General features: G+C 42.4%; 1 protein-coding gene across 1 annotated transcript in view; it reads left to right on the forward strand.

The window, feature by feature from the left end:
• Positions 1–17,909, forward strand: part of LOC126176560 (carboxypeptidase N subunit 2-like) — a 79,965-nt gene that overhangs the window by 44,607 nt on the left and 17,449 nt on the right. The gene's annotated exons all lie outside the window — the stretch shown is intronic.

A 17,909-nucleotide genomic window follows, 5' to 3' on the forward strand; every position in this document is an offset into this window, starting at 1 on the left:
CCCGGGGATTATTGATGTCAGGGTCGGCCGAAAGATCCAACAACTGACAGAAACATCAAGAAAGTGCTCTGAATGAGTATTAAGCTCGTTACGCCACAGTCAAATCATAATAATCTCTATAGTAAATTTCACATGGAAAATTTATTATGAGAAACATTATTACATCACATTATTCGTATTCCACAAGATTAGATTAGATTAATACTAGTTCCATGGATCATGAGTATGATATTTCGTAATGATGTGGAACGAGTCAAATTTTCCAATACATGACATAATATAGTTAATTTATCAACATAATTAAAATGTAACAACTTTTTAATTTTTTTGTTTTTTAATTTTTTTAATAATTTTTTTTGTTTTTTTTTTCTTTTTTTTCTTAATTTATATCTAAAAATTCCTCTATGGAGTATAAGGAGTTGTCATTCAGAAATTCTTTTAATTTCTTCTTAAATACTTGTTGGTTATCTGTCAGACTTTTGATACTATTTGGTAAGTGACCAAAGACTTTAGTGGCAGTATAATTCACCCCTTTCTGTGCCAAAGTTAGATATAATCTTGAATAGTAAAGATCATCCTTTCTCCTAGTATTGTAGTTATGCACACTGCTATTACTTTTGAATTAATAACAAATTTCATAAGAGAGTATATATACTGAGATGCTACTGTGAATATCCCTAGATCCTTAAATAAATGTCTGCAGGATGATCTTGGGTGGATCCAGCTACTATTCTGATTACACGCTTTTGTGCAATAAATACTTTATTCCTCAGTGATGAATTACCCCAAAATATAATGCCATATGCAAGCAATGAGTGAAAATAGGCGTAGTAAGCTAATTTACTAAGATGTTTATCACCAAAATTTGCAATGACCCTTATTGCATAAGTAGCTGAACTCAAACGTTTCAGCAGATCATCAATGTGTTTCTTCCAATTTAATCGCTCATCAATGGACACACCTAAAAATTTTGAATATTCTACCTTAGCTATATGCTTCTGATTAAGGTCTATATCTATTAATGGCGTCATACCATTTACTGTACGGAACTGTATGTAATGTGTCTTATCAAAATTCAGTGAGAGTCCGTTTACAAGGAACCACTTAGTAATTTTCTGAAAGACATTATTGACAATTTCATCAGTTAATTCTTGTTTGTCAGGTGTGATTACTATACTTGTATCATCAGCAAAGAGAACTAACTTTGCCTCTTCATGAATATAGAATGGCAAGTCATTAATATATATTAAGAACAACAAAGGACCCATGACCAACCCTTGTGGAACCCCAATCTTGATAGTTCCCCAGTTTGAGGAATGTGCTGATCTTTGCATATTATGAGAACTGCTTATTTCAACTTTCTGCACTCTTCCAGTTAGGTACGAATTAATCCATTTGTGCACTGTCCCACTCATGCCACAATACTTGAGCTTGTCTAGCAGAATTTCATGATTTACACAATCAAAAGCGTTTCAGAGATCACAAAAAATCCCAATGGGTGGTGTTCGGTTATTCAGATCATTCAAAATTTGATTGGTGAAAGCATATATGGCATTTTCTGTTGAAAAACCTTTCTGGAAACCAAACTGACATTTTGTTAGTACTTCATTTTTACAGATATGTGAAGGGTGCTTCGGATGCCGAAAAAAGTCAAGTATGTACTTTTTATTTAAGTTTAATATAATGTAATCAGCTAAGAGTTTGAAATAAAATTTTCCTAAGTACTAATGTTAATTGCAGTACAATCTAAAACATTGCTTTTACTAGTTTCCATGAGATACGTCTTGATGTGTAGAAGGCGCTGTCAAGCAAACTGTTCCTTGATTTAGCTTGGTATTCGATGTAGAATGCTTCTAACATGCGCTGGACAGTTATTCAAGACATATAATTCCCGTGTTTAGAATTCCGTTCTGCTATAGTTTTAAGTCCTTGATCTCTATAGTGGTTGTTTTCGGTCCCAGTGTTATTTTCATGCTTTTAATGAGTTTTTAAGACATGAGATACTTGCTGTTCAACGTTTTTGCAGAGGTCTCTGCCGGCCGTTCTCATAATGTCACCATTTATTATTATCAAAGTACACACTTCTGTATTATGAATATATTGTCGCTGCAAGCTGAAATTTCCAAAATGTGTTCCCGCAACTTATTAGTAAATGGAAAGACACGGTAAAAATCAATTTCTTCATTTTTTAATAGTTATGGTAGTAATCGCGCTTACACCAAACTTATATGAACTAGAGCACTTCATTAACTGTAGGTAGATGATTATCCAAACAAGACTGTGATCTATCTGCAACAACAGAAATTTAAGGCTCTTTATTTGTCGTGTTTCACTGCTCAGGCTATTATTTCTACAGTTCACTGAGTTCTGTGAGACGTATTGAACTGTATGTACTGAGTCGTGTCACAATTCAATTATAGTCCATTTGCCTAGAACTATCTGTTGTGCTTTCAAACACGGCGTCATCTGCCTTGGTACTACTTGGTATTCCTACATTTGAATGATCTGCAAAAAGGACAAAATATACATCTTTTGAGAATGTAAATGGGCTTTTACTTATGCACAACAAAAGAAACAAAGGATCAAATTTATAACTCACCGTATAATATGCTCTTTCATTTTTGACTATGAAAGGTGTCAGGTTCCTCGGCACCTTCATTTATTCCCATTAGATTTTGTTCCCATTCCCATTATATTTTGTTTATAACAAAACGCGATACTTATTTTTGTTATACTTTAGGCGAGTCTGCTATAGTCACTTTCGATTAATCGATGAAACTCGGCAGTTTCCTCTTTGCTTGGGAACTGATGCTGTTTTACGTGTTTGGCGATAGAGTTTGCTTTCGGCCGAAGGCAGCTGTTCGCGGGTAGCAGGCTATGTGGCCATGCTGTTTGGAGAAAGTATTCGCCATTAGGACTTTTACATTTGAGTCTGTGTTCTGTTCCTGTTGATGGCGCCGCATTCGGAGAGAAGACTACTTTGTCTTATTCTACAATCAATAAAAAAATTCTGGTGAGATCATTCCAGTTTACTTGCTGTGGTGTATCTTGGTTATTGTGGCGATGCTAGATAGACACTGCTAAGTTGCAATCATTCCGCAACTAAGAATGGGGCCATGTGTGTACATTAATTAAAGTATAGGCTTACAGGTTATTAATACCTAGTAGAATTAAAACAATTTATAGCGTCATGCATTATTTTTCACTTCGTCGTACTGTAAATTCCAAGGTATTGCTCTCTTCTCAAGTATAAAATAGAGTTTACGTATTCAAAAACTGAGAGATGGGAAAACGATGCATCTTTTGCCGGTTCCCGGCCGGGGTGGCCAAGCGGTTCTAGGCGCTACAGTCTGGAACCGCGCGACTGCTCCGGTCGCACGTTCGAATCCTGCCTCGGGTATGGATGTGTGTGATGTCCTTAGGTTAGTTCGGTTTAAGTAGTTGTAAGTTCTAGGGGGCTGATGACCTCAGAAGTTAAGCCCCATAGTGCTCAGAGCCATTTGAACCACTTGAACCTGATTCTTGCGCCCACGCTGACAGCTGTTCATTGGCGATGACTCTGGAGCCGGCACGCCAGTACAGCAACGGCGTCCACTGAGTGCTGAGAGGTGGCCCTTTTAGATGAGTCACGTTTTATGCTCTATTGGACAGAGAGCCGTTGTGGGTTGGGACGTGAAATAATCTGCGATAGACTCCGGAACGGAGGAGGGAGTGTTATGGTCTGGGAAATGTTTTCGTGGCCTTCCCTGAGTGATCTCGTCACTCTGGAAGGCACAGTAAATCAACACAAGTATGCATCTATCCTTGACAACCATGTCCTCCCTTGCACGCAGTATGCAGTTTGCTTTTAGAGTCCTGCATGACCGAGTAAGCGAACACAAAATACGAGGTGGGGCGAGCACACCCTAACTGGATAGGCTACCCGCACTAGTTCTTGTGACCGAGCATAGAAGCCGTGACCGAATACGTAGCACATAACTTCAAACACATTACACGTGTTATTATCCGTGTGACACTGCAGCCAATACGGGCTTCTAATTTGTGGTGTGTCTCTCTCTGTAATCATGCAGCGCGAGGAAGCCAGTGTAGTAAGACGTAAGATTGAAACCAATGTTTACACATTAAAGAAACGGGAAGGTCTAAAAAGCCAAGTATGGAGTACATTTCTGTTGGTTGCAGATGAAAACATTGCGTCTACTGGGTACGTATCGTGCATAAATTGCTCCACTGTATTGTTTTTCCAGTCTGGAACCACTCATTTAAAGAAACACAGTTGCAAGAAACCTCACAAACATCGTTTCTTTGGCCGTCCTTCCGTTATCTTAATATGCTTGAAATAAGTGAAAAGCAGGAAATTCTTAACAATGTGCGACAAATGTGTGCTACGTACGTAGGTACAACATTCAATCATTAACATAATCGTTTTTGCATAGTTAGTGGAAAGTGTACTATAGAGAAACGGGAATGTTGTGACTCGTATAATATTTCATTAACGTAAAACATCTCGTTTTTATGGGAACGGGGGTCGGGTTGTTTGGGGGGAGAGACCAAACAGCGAGGTCATCGGTCTCTTACGGGAATGTTTCGATGATTTCCATATCAGTTCTGTATTACTTGTCTCTTTTGTTTATTATCATAGATCCTTCAAGTACTGTGTCATCACCACCCAGAAAGAGAGCTCGTTTCAAGGAATGGAGGAACAACAGATCATCCGCAGCAGATGAAGTAGATCTGTACATTTTAATGCACCCCGGAGCTGATGATGACATCTTAAAGTGGTGAAGCAGACATGAAACAGATCTGCCAGGTTTGGCTGCAGTTGCAAGACGTATTTTATGTATCCCAGCAACAAGCGCACCTAGTGAAAGGTGCTTTAGTAAAGCCGGTATGTTACTAACAAATTGCCGCAGCCAATTAAATCCGGAACGCGTTAGTGATTTCCTGCCGATCAACAATAACTATAATTTTGTTTATGTTGCAAACAATTGAAACGTATGACAAGTTACGTCTGTAAATGTTTAATGTTCTTTGTATGCTTTCTTTATGAAGATGGTTGTCTTCTAGATAACAGGAAAAGCACTTATTTAATGTTTCCTATAAATGAAACGAAAAATATCTCTTGTTTGGAAATGAGACTCGTCTTCTGTCCGCGATTGTATTGAAATATCATTTTACTTTCCAGGTGCTTTATGAATTTAGCTGTGTCACGTACCCGTTCTTGGAAATGTTACTTTCGTATTAAAAGAGAGAGAGAGAGAGAGAGAGGGAGAGAGAGAGAGAGAGAGAGAGGCGCTGGATTTGTACGGTACAGAGCAGCGAGCCGGGGCGAAGCGAGGTGAGATGTCAGCGGTGACCGGTCATGCTCGGTTATCCGCGTGTCCGGAATCCGGACAACAGGCATGGGGCGAGTACGTGACCGAGCCGAGTCGTGTGGGGCCGGACACGAGTGGCTCGGTCCCCCCGTCAACAGGCGAGCCGTGACCGGTCAAACACTCAGCGTTGCAGCACTCAATTTGCTTTCCCTCGGCACGATGGTATCTGCCCGTGGGAAAATGCAGCGCGTCACACACCATACAGTGTACTTGTGTGGTTCGAAAAGAAGCAGGCTGATGTTACTATACTCCCCTGTCCACCAAACTCACTGGATTCAAACCCAATCGAGAACTTGTGGGACCACTTCGATCAGACTGTTAGCGCCAAGGATCCTCAGTCAAGTGACGTAGCACAGCTGACTACAGTGCCAGAGTCGGTACGGCTCAGACTGCTGTCAGACCTTCCACAGCCTCAGTGACTCTCTTTCTGCATGCCTTGCGCTGTGACAGGTGGTCGCCTTAATGTGAATGATGAGTGTAGTTTTTTAGCTTAGGTTTTTGTTACGAAGTAAATATTCCAGAAGTCGAAAGGAGAACAGCTGCCAACATGAGTAACGTAGAAGTAAATATCCTCGGAGTAGTGAAGCAACTTAAATCACTTAATAAAAGCAAGTCTTCTGGTACAAAATGTATACCAATTAGGTTCCTTTCGGAGTATGCTGATGCATTAGCTCTGTACTTAACAATCATACACAACCGTTCGCTCGACGAAAGATCCGTACCCGAAGACAGGAAAGTTGCACAGGTCACACCAATATTCAAGAAAGATAGTAGGAGTAAGCCACTAAATTACAGGCCCATATCGTTTACGTCGATACGCAGCAGGATTTTAGGACATTATGAATTACCTCGAAGGAAATTGTCTATTGACACACTGTGTCAATTGTCTATTAACGCACTATGGGACTTAACTTCTGAGGTCGTCAGTCCTCTAGAACTTAGAACTACTTAAACCAAACTAACCTAAGGACATCACACGCATCCATGCCCGAGGCAGATTCGAATCTGCGACCGAGGCGGTCGCGCGGTTCCAGACTGTAGCGCCTAGAACCGCTCGGCCACTCTCGCCGGCTATTGACACACAGTCAACATGGGTTTAGAAAACATCGTTCCTGTGAAACACTACTAGCTCTTTATTCACATGAAGTGTTGAGTGCTATAGACAAGGGATTTCAGATCGATTCCGTATTCCTGGATTTCCGGAAGGCATTTGACACTGTACCACACAAGCGACTCGTAGTGAAATGGCGTGCTTATGGAATATCGTCTCAGTTATGTGACTGGATTTGTGATTTCCCGTCAGAGAGGTCACAGTTCGTAGTAACTGACGGAAAGTCATCGAGTAAAGCAGAAGTGATTTCTGGCGTTCCCCAAGGTAGTGTTATAGGCCCTTTGATGTTCCTTATCTATATAAAGGATTTGGCAGACAATCTAAGCAGCCGTCTTTGGTTGTTTGCAGATGACGCTGTCGTTTATCGACTAGTAAAGTAATCAGAAGATCAAAACAAACTGCAAAACGATTTAGAAAAGATATCTGCATGGTGCGAAAAGTTGCAGTTGACCCTAATAACGAAAAGTGTGAGGACATCCACACGAGTGCTGAAAGGAACTCGTTAAACTCGGTTACAGGATAAATCAGTCTAATCTAAAGGCCGCAAATTCAACTAACTACCTAGGTATTACGATTACGAACAACTTAAATTGGAAGGAACAAATAGAAAATGTTGTTGGGGAAGGCTAACCAAAGACTGCGTTTTATTGGCAGGACACTTAGAAAATGTAACGGACCTACTAAGGAGACTGACTACACTACGCTTGCCCGTCCTCTTTTGGAATACTATTGCGCGGTGTGGGATCTTTACCACATAGGACTGACGGAGTACATCGAAAAATTTCAAAGAAAAGCAGCACGTTTTGTATTATCGCGAAATATGGGTGTGTCACAGAAATGATCCTGGATTTCGGCTGGACATTGTTGTAGGTTGGCAGGAGAGCCAACACCGGGTACTAGAGGAAGCCGAAAGGCACGCGTTTTAGCTCACGCAGGCTGGCGTGAGGTCTGGAACAGGTCAAGGAAATTAGACTTTAGAAAAACGGACGTAGCAGGTGGAATACTTAACTTTAATCCATTAATGATGAGCGTCGCTCTTGACTGTACATGACTCAGTATCAATAGTAACTGGTAATGGCGCCTTGCTAGGTCGTAGCAAATGACGTAGCTGAAGGCTATGCTAACTATCGTCTCGGCAAATGAGAGCGTATTTTGTCAGTGAACCCTCGCTAGCAAAGTCGGCTGTACAACTGGGCGAGTGCTAGGAAGTCTCTCTAGACCTGCCGTGTGGCGGCGCTCGGTCTGCAATCACTGATAGTGGCGACACGCGGGTCCGACGTATACTAACGGACCGCGGCCGATCTAAAGGCTACCACCTAGCAAGTGTGGTGTCTGGCGGTGACACCACAGACATCATTAAAAGAATGGCGGTCTTCGTTGCGACGGAATCTTCTCACGAAATTCCAATCACCAACTTTCTCCTTTGAATGCGAAAATAGTATTTTGACACCGTCCTGCATAGGGAGGAACGATCACCACGATAAAATAAGGGAAATCACAGCTCGTACGGAAAGATATAGGTATTTATTCTTTCCGCGCGCTATGCGAGATTGGAATAGAAGAGAATTGTGAAAGTGGTTCGATGAACCCTCTGCTAGGCACTTAATTGTGATTTGCGGAGTATCCATGCAGCTGTAGATGTACTGAGGAATATATAAATCAATGGCACCATAATGGAATTTAAACAATTTTTTGATAATTTTAAAAACTATAATAAACTATCTCAGCCCTTAGGGTTGTAAGTTTACAGTTAATATTTAATGACAGTTAAATAAAATATTTCTGTAAAACTTATTCCTCAAGCCATCAACAGACAGTCTTAGCATTAAGGTAGGTAGATACAAATAGCCTCAATAAACGATTTAAATCTGGACAAGTGGAACAACAGAAACATTTTCTTCAAAAATGAAATATTATTTGCATGACACAAAGTGATATTATGTTAAAACATTAATTACTAAAAATCCGGACTTTAAAAAGAACCTTCATATTAAGGGAAAATTTTGCAAGTGAGACACTGCCGTAGGAAACTTATACAATAAGGCTCACTAGCAATCAGAGTGAAATAAGTATAACTGACTGAATTTAAAGCTCACAACAACCTGGCAACATGACGCCTACATATAGAGGCTGGCACTAAAACAATAACCTTTAGGCGAAAAAGAGAAAGGCTGATAAGATTCAACTCAATCTCTACACAGCCGACATAAGCTAACTTGTGCACCACTGTGCGGCGCTGCCCCAGACAACGGCCGTCACAGCAAACACCGCGCTGTCACACCAACAGGAGTCCCGCTCGCGACAAATACGCTACAATCCGCAGGAGCCCAAAGGTTGCATAAGCCTCACCTCTATAATTGATTGTATTTAGAAAAACCTCTTAGCCACCAAGATATGCATCAAAGTCTTAAGCTTGCACAGTAGGATCTAAAACATTTCAAATACGTATTAACAATGGCTTCTAAAATCACAAAATTTCATTTTAAGAAGAACACATATCTATATAAAATAATACACTCCTGGAAATGGAAAAAAGAACACATTGACACCGGTGTGTCAGACCCACCATACTTGCTCCGGACACTGAGAGAGGGCTGTACAAGCAATGATCACACGCACGGCACAGCGGACACACCAGGAACCGCGGTGTTGGCCGTCGAATGGCGCTAGCTGCGCAGCATTTGTGCACCGCCGCCGTCAGTGTCAGCCAGTTTGCCGTGGAATACGGAGCTCCATCGCAGTCTTTAACACTGGTAGCATGCCGCGACAGCGTGGACGTGAACCGTATGTGCAGTTGACGGACTTTGAGCGAGGGCGTATAGTGGGCATGCGGGAGGCCGGGTGGACGTACCGCCGAATTGCTCAACACGTGGGGCGTGAGGTCTCCACAGTACATCGATGTTGTCGCCAGTGGTCGGCGGAAGGTGCACGTGCCCGTCGACCTGGGACCGGACCGCAGCGACGCACGGATGCACGCCAAGACCGTAGGATCCTACGCAGTGCCGTAGGGGACCGCACCGCCACTTCCCAGCAAATTAGGGACACTGTTGCTCCTGGGGTATCGGCGATGACCATTCGCAACCGTCTCCATCAAGCTGGGCTACGGTCCCGCACACCGTCAGGCCGTCTTCCGCTCACGCCCCAACATCGTGCAGCCCGCCTCCAGTGGTGTCGCGACAGGCGTGAATGGAGGGACGAATGGAGACGTGTCGTCTTCAGCGATGAGAGTCGCTTCTGCCTTGGTGCCAATGATGGTCGTATGCGTGTTTGGTGCCGTGCAGGTGAGCGCCACAATCAGGACTGCATACGACCGAGGCACACAGGGCCAACACCCGGCATCATGGTGTGGGGAGCGATCTCCTACACTGGCCGTACACCACTGGTGATCGTCGAGGGGACACTGAATAGTGCACAGTACATCCAAACCGTCATCGAACCCATCGTTCTACCATTCCTAGACCGGCAAGGGAACTTGCTGTTCCAACAGGACAATGCACGTCCGCATGTATCCCGTGCCACCCAACGTGCTCTAGAAGGTGTAAGTCAACTACCCTGGCCAGCAAGATCTCCGGATCTGTCCCCCATTGAGCATGTTTGGGACTGGATGAAGCGTCGTCTCACGCGGTCTGCACGTCCAGCACGAACGCTGGTCCAACTGAGGCGCCAGGTGGAAATGGCATGGCAAGCCGTTCCACAGGACTACATCCAGCATCTCTACGATCGTCTCCATGGGAGAATAGCAGCCTGCATTGCTGCGAAAGGTGGATATACACTGTACTAGTGCCGACATTGTGCATGCTCTGTTGCCTGTGTCTATGTGCCTGTGGTTCTGTCAGTGTGATCATGTGATGTATCTGACCCCAGGAATGTGTCAATAAAGTTTCCCCTTCCTGGGACAATGAATTCACGGTGTTCTTATTTCAATTTCCAGGAGTGTATTTAGCAAAACCTCTTAGACACCAAGAAATGCCTCAAAGTCTTAAGCTTGCACAATAGGATCTAAAACATTTCAAATACTTATTAACAATGGCTTCTAAAATCACAAAATTTCATTTTAAGAAGAACACATATCTATATAAAATAATAAATGGGATGCAACAAACTTTAAAACTAAAGCTAACTACTAATTAATTTTTCTTCCCAGTTTACGCCACAGCTTGATCCCTAAAACCTCATAATTCCCAAAATCACATAAAGTAAACTAGATATACGCCAATGCAGTCTGAATAAAGCGTATGTTAACTGTTTTACCAAATTAAATTCCAACAAATCTCAGAGAGCCATGCAAGGCAGGAACCGCCTGAGCAGATACAGTAGGTAAATAAATAATAACGGGCGCTACATAAGAAGTGCTGTCCAGTCCAAACACTTAAAATTTCGATCAAGAACGGACGGCCAAATCCGAAATTATGGCAGTCCAATACAGACGGAGAAAGCTCACAACACCAATAAAGACGACGATTCCTCCAGGTCACACACTGGCTCTCTCGGCGCGCAGGGCTTGTCTTCCAAAGAGCTAACCATCGCCAGGCAGCGTCGTACTCCAGGACTCGGTTCTCAGTAACGCCCGGCGCGCGATCAGGGATTGTTTTGTCGCGCTGTGACGGCAACGATAAGTCCAGAGACACTACAATGCAACTACACCACCTGTCGAGATGCCAGTAAATCAGACAAGTAAACGAACCAAAGATTCGACTCGAACCGGCACTGCTCACTTGGGTTTTAATAAATCTGTTGTACGCGATCTCATCGATTTCTTTTTTTTTTTAATATGGGCAATAATGAAACGGAGCTGTAATTCTTTATTAATATCTTCTCTCCTCTTTAATGAAGAGTCTTAACAACAGCATGTCATTGTCCAACTGGGGAAAAAGTCACTTCGAAAAGAAGAACTAACTTAATATGTTTCGGAAGCTAATGACAACTGATTACTTTACTATTGATTTCATCGTAACAACATGATCATTTATTTTTAAAAGAGTTGACAACGTTCAAAGTTTGTTTTAGAGACTACAGCTTATATGAACAGTATTAAACTTGAAACTTCCTGACAGATTAAAACCGTGTGCCGGACCGAGTCTCGAACTCGGGACCTTTGCCTTTCGCGGGCAAGTGCTCTACTGCAGAAGAGATTCTGTTAAGTTTGGAAGGTAGGAGACGAGGTACTGGCAGAATTGAAACTGTGGGGACGGGTCCTGCGTCGCGCTTGGGTAGCTCAGTTGGCAGAGCACTTGCCCACGAAAGGCAAAGGTCCCGAGTTTGAATCTCGGTCCGGCACACAGTTTTAATCTGCCAGGAAGTTTCATATCAGCGCACACTGCACTGCAGAGTGAAAATCTCATTCTGTATTAAACATACATGAGAAAAGGTAGCCGGCCGAAGTGGCTGAGCGGTTCTAGGCGCTACAGTCTGGAACCGCGCGACCGCTACGGTCGCAGGTTCGAATCCTGCCTCGGGCATGGATGTGTGTGATGTCCTTATGTTAGCTAGGTTTAAGTAGTTCTATGTTCTAGGGGACTGATGACCACAGCAGTTAAGTCCCATGGTGCTCAGAGCCATTTTTGAGAAAAGGTATCACCACAGCTGTATCTTGAGAATGTCATTATTATATCACACAACTAGCTTCGGCGGCACATTACCGCCAGCCTCGGGCCTTGTATACTAAAGAACAATGTCACTATGCCATTATTTGAAATCTAAACAACTACAAAATATAGAGCACATAAAGTACTCGAATGTATTAGTTGAAGTATCCTTAAGATAACATTCTACGAAGTACCGATAGAGCTGATCTAGTCCTGAAATGAATAAGCGTGTAACACATACGTAAACATAGAACAGACCTGAATCACAAATGGTTCAAATGGCTCTGAGCACTATGGGACTTAACCTCTAAGGTCATCAGTCCCCTAGAACTTAGAACTACTTAAACCTAACTAACCTAAGGACATCACACACATCCATGCCCGAGGCAGGATTCGAACCTGCGACCGTAGCGGCCGCGCGGTTCCAGATTGTAGCGCCTTGAACCGCTTGGCCACCACGGCCGACACAGTCACAAAAGACGTGGCTGTCATCATATGTAAAAACAATGGACATACTAACTTTCTATCTTTCCAAACCAAATCTTTAAAACAACACAATGTACCACGCTATAAATTTAACGAGAAGTCTCAAATATCAGGCATGATCCAACAACAAATGTTCATTAATGTTTAAAGACGTGATACAAAGGTGTATACGTGATGTGAGAACCTAACGCTAAAAGTGAAACCAACACGGTACAGACTAACCACAGATCCATTGCAACTGTACATGAACCACATAATTTTGCGACAACCTATCTCCAAGAACTAGAAAAAGCGCTCCTCTCAAAACTGTAGCTATGCACCCTTAAATAATCATATACGCCAGGCCTCAAATATTATCTTCGCAGTTACACCTCCGTTTGATAGACACAAACATCTAACCGCAAGAAACAAAACTATAATAGCCACACCAAGCACTATATTCCTCAATACTAAAATCATCCTAGAAATAAAACCTAGGAACCCGGAAACACATTTAAATATCTACAAGCTAACTACTACAACTTCATTGGCTCAGGGTCGGGTACGGGTACCTAAGACAATCTGATACCCTCTGACCTCTAATCATACAAAATACACTATGTCATCAAAAATATCCCGATACCTGGCTGGAAATAACTTACAAGTTCGTGGCGCCCTCCATCGGTAATGCTAAAATTCAATATGATGTTGGCCCTCCCTTAGCCTTGATGACAGCTTCCAATCTCGCAAGCATACGTTCAGTCATGTGCTGGAAGGTTTCTTGGGGAATGGCAGCCCATTCTTCACGGAGTGCTGCACTGAGGAGAGGTATCGATGTCGGTCGGTGAGGCCTGGCACGAAGTCGGCGTTCTAAAACATCCCAAACGTGTTCTATAGTATTCAGATCAGGACTCTGTGCAGGCTGTTCCTTTACAGGGATGTTACTTTCGTGTAACTACTCTGCCACAGGCCGTGCATTTTGAACAGGTGCTCGATCGTGTTGAAAGATGCAGTCGCCATCCCCGAATTGCTCTTCAAAAATGGGAAGTAAGAAGGTGCTTAAAGCATCAATGTAGGCCTGCGGTGTGATAGTGCCACGCAAAACAACAAGGGGTGCAAGCTCCCTCCACGAAAAACAAGACCACACCATAACACCACCGCCTCCGAATTTTACTGTTGGCACTACACACGCTGGCAGATGACGTTCACCGAACATTCAGCATATCCGCACCCTTCCATCGGATCGCCACATTGCGTAGCTTGATTCGTCACTCCACACAACGTTTTTCCACTGTTCAATCGTCCAGTGTTTACGCTCTTTAAGCCGGCCGGGGTGGCTGAGCGGTTCTAGGCGCTACAGTCTGGAACCGCGCGACCGCTACCATGAAATCCAAGTTTTCTCATCTCCCGCCTAAGTGTTATAGTACTTGCAGTTGATCCTGATGCAGTTTGGAATTCCTGTGTGATGTTCTGGGTAGATTTCTGCCTATATGTCGAGTAAAACTGAAGTGATATCAGGTGTTCCCCAGGGAAGCGTCCTGGGACCTCTGCTGGTCCTGATCTATATAAATGACCTGGGTGACAATCTGAGCAGCTCTCTTAGGTTGATCGCAGATGATGCTGTAATTTACCGTCTAGTAAGGTCATCCGAAGACCGGTATCAGTTGCAAAGCGATTTAGAAAAGATTTCTTTATAGTGTGGCAGGTGGCAGTTGACACTAAATAACGAAAAGTGTGAGGTGATCCACATGAGTTCCAAAAGAAATCCATTGGAATTCGATTACTCGATAAATAGTACAATTCTCAAGGCTGTCAATTCAACTAAGTACCTGGGTGTAAAAATTACGAACAACTTCAGTTGGAAAGACCACATAGATAATATTGTGGGGAAGGCGAGCCAAAGGTTGCGTTTCATTGGCAGGACACTCAGAAGATGCAACAAGTCCACTAAGGAGTCAGCTTACACTACACTCGTTCGTCCTCTGTTACAATATTGCTGCGCGGTGTGGGATCCTTACCAGGTGAGATTGACGGAGGACATCGAAAGGGTGCAAAAAAGGGCAGCTCGATTTGTATTATCACGTAATAGGGGAGAGAGTGTGGCAAATATGATACGCGAGTTGGGATGGAAGTAATTAAAGCAAAGACGTTTTTCGTCACGGCGAGATCTATTTAAGAAATTTCAGTCACCAACTTTCTCTTCCGAATGCGAAAATATTTTGTTGAGCCCAACCTACATAGGTAGAAATGATCATCAAGATAAAATAAGAGAAATCAGAGCTCGAACAAAAAGGTTTAGGTGTTCGTTTTTCCCGCGCGCTGTTCGGGAGTGGAATGGTAGGGAGATAGTATGATTGTGGTTCGATGAACCCTCTGCCAAGCACTTAAATGTGAATTGCAGAGTAATCATGTAGATGTAGATGTATTACACATTACTACCCTCTGTAACTGTCGGCAGTTTCTGTCAGTCAAGAGTTGAGTTAGGCCTGTACGCTTTTGTGCTCTACGTATCCCTTCACGTTTCCACTTCACTATCACATCGGAAACAGTGGACCTAGGGATGTTTAAGAGTGTGGAAACCTCACGTTCAGACGTATGACATAAATGACACCCAATCAACTGACCACGTTCGAAGTCCGTGAGTTCTGCGAAGCGCCCCATTCTGCTCTCTCACGATGTCTAATGACTACTGAGGTCGCTGATATGGAGTACTTGGCAGCAGATGGCATCACAATGCACCTAATATGAACAACGTATGTTTTTGGAGGTGTCCGGATACTTTTGATCACATAGCGTACATAAATATGGAGGCTAGTACATCGTCAGATAAGGTGTAACAACAATAAAAAATGTGGTATAATCCCTTCTAAACCACCCATTACTTATTTCGAAAACTGTATACCACAATATCTGAAACGTCACGTGCATTGACTTACCGATATAATGTATCTGGGGTCAAAGGGAAAATAAGAAATGCAATTTGGACCTTGACCTCCATAATACCAAACCACGGAGTATTACGCCGTAGCAGGTAGAACATGGGAAAACTAACCCATAATAAAAATCTCCGGCCTAAGCAGACTCAAACAACTTGACAGGTTTTCCAGCCCCTTATTCTAGTAACTGCAGTATACTCAGTGTGTTCACATACATCATCAACTGAAGTCTTTCGACCATGCAATAGGATGGGCATCCATAAATTCTATTAAACTTGTTTGGAACGCTTTCTTTGCAAACTATAAGCTGTTTACTAACAAACGAGTAGACTAAGTTGCTGGACAAACTTATTTTTTGTGGAAACTACGTACATTATGATATTCTGATGACTTCTAATAATTTTCCTGTAAGTTTTGTTATGTTTTTTTCAGAAACGCCATGCCCTCCGTTCGATATCGCATGCCAGAAGTCTTTTTAATTTGAAAACCTTCCTCCCCTTGTTTTTATAGCCGATTCTGCCACTTCTATGCTCTTTGTTAAGGGGAAGGTGGGGTGGCTGAATATGGATATGAGCCCTGGATTCAGGAACGTTGTTGTCGAGTTAAGTCTGAAGACTGCTTTGACGCAGCTGTCTACGCTAGTCTACCCTGGAAAGCTACTCCAGCCTGTTTACATTTGAACGTTTACTATCACAATAAAGTTTACTTCGCTCAATCACCACAAAATTATGTAGTGGTTTTTCCAAATTCAGCTGTTTTGTAATTGAAGATTTATTGATGATTCTGTATATGTCCTCCCTGCTTTTACATGTTTTACCTCCAATTCGATTCAGTACCACTTTATTAGTTAATCGATATACTCACATAATCTTCAGCATTCTACTGTAGCACCACTCTTCAAAACTTTTCTTCTTTTCCTGTCTGAACTGTTTAATATCCATGTTTTAGTTCTGTACCTGGCGACGTTCCAGACGCTTACCATTAGAACAGGCTTCCTAACACTTAAACTCATAAACGATCATAGCAAATTCCTCTTTGTTTGAAAGGCTTTTCTTGCTATTGCCGGTTATTTTTACGTCCTCTCTACTTCGTTCAACGTATTTTGCTAACCAAATAAAAACTAGTCTACTACTTTCAGCGTATCATTTCCTAATCCAATTCCCTCAGCCTCACCTTATTCAGTTTGACTGCAATCCATTACTTTTTCTTCACTTTTATTGATATTCGTCTTATAACCTCTTTTCAAGACACTAACCATTTTGTTCAAGTTCTCTTCCATGTCCTTTGTTGTCTCTTGCAAGCTGCAATGTCCTCGGCACACCTTAAATATTACATTTCTTCTCTAAGGATTTTAATTCCATTTACAGCGCTATCCTTGGATTCCTTTATTGCTTGCTCAATGTACAGGTTACAATCTAGTCTAACTCCATATTCAGCTATTGCTCCCTTCTATGCTCTCCGACTAACAACAGCAGCCAGAATTCTATACACGTTGTAAAAAACTTTTCGCCCTCTGCACTGCATTGCTGCCACTTTCAGAAAGTGTACTCCGGTTAACAATGTCAAAGGTTTCTCTAAATCTACGAGTGCTATAAACATATTTCTCCCTTTCTTTAGTCTATCTTCCTTGCCACGTTGCAAGGTCAGCATTGCTCTACGTGTTCATTAGATTTCTCCGGAACTCAAACTGATCTTCTCCGAGGTCGACTTGTATCACTTATATCACTCTACTGTAAAAAATTCGCATCAATATTTTGCACACATAACTTATGAAACTCACTTTTCCATCATATTCACAACTGTCAGCTTCTGCCTTCTTTGGAATTGGAATTATCACATTATTCTTGAAGTCTGAAGGTTTTTCACTTGTTTCATATGTCTTGCATAGCAAGCGGAATAGTCTTGTCATTGTATGTTCTCCCAAAGATATCCACAATTCCAAGTGAATTTCGTCTAATCGAGGTGCCTTGTTTAGACTTAGGTGTTTCGTGCTCTCTCAATTTATTCTGGCAGTATCATCGGTCTCTTCTTCATGTACTTCCTCTCTCCGTTAAGAAAGTTGCGATAGTGAAAACCATCACAGAATGAAACAAAAATAACTCCGAACTTTCGATAAATGTTTTCGAGAGGTGTTCTTTGGTTATCAGGCCGATACTAGAACTAGGAATCCCCCATAAATATTCCGAAATGAGGTACCCTCAGGCCCACTCTAAGTCTTCCGAGATATTTTGCGGTTTTTTCCTTAGGCTCACTTGTTCTGTGAAAGAGAAAGCGAATAATGTGGCACTATACTAGCCAGAGAACCCACCCCCGACGTGTCCATAAAGTAATGATATGCTCTGTACTATTACAGGTGACTAACATACTTCTGTTTGCTTGGTACTAAAGGATGTTGTGTCCAATTTGGCATTCTGTCAAATAGTGCAGTTCAAGACACGTT

The sequence above is a fragment of the Schistocerca cancellata genome, chromosome 3 (assembly GCF_023864275.1).
Source record: "Schistocerca cancellata isolate TAMUIC-IGC-003103 chromosome 3, iqSchCanc2.1, whole genome shotgun sequence".
Lineage (NCBI taxonomy): Eukaryota > Metazoa > Arthropoda > Insecta > Orthoptera > Acrididae > Schistocerca > Schistocerca cancellata.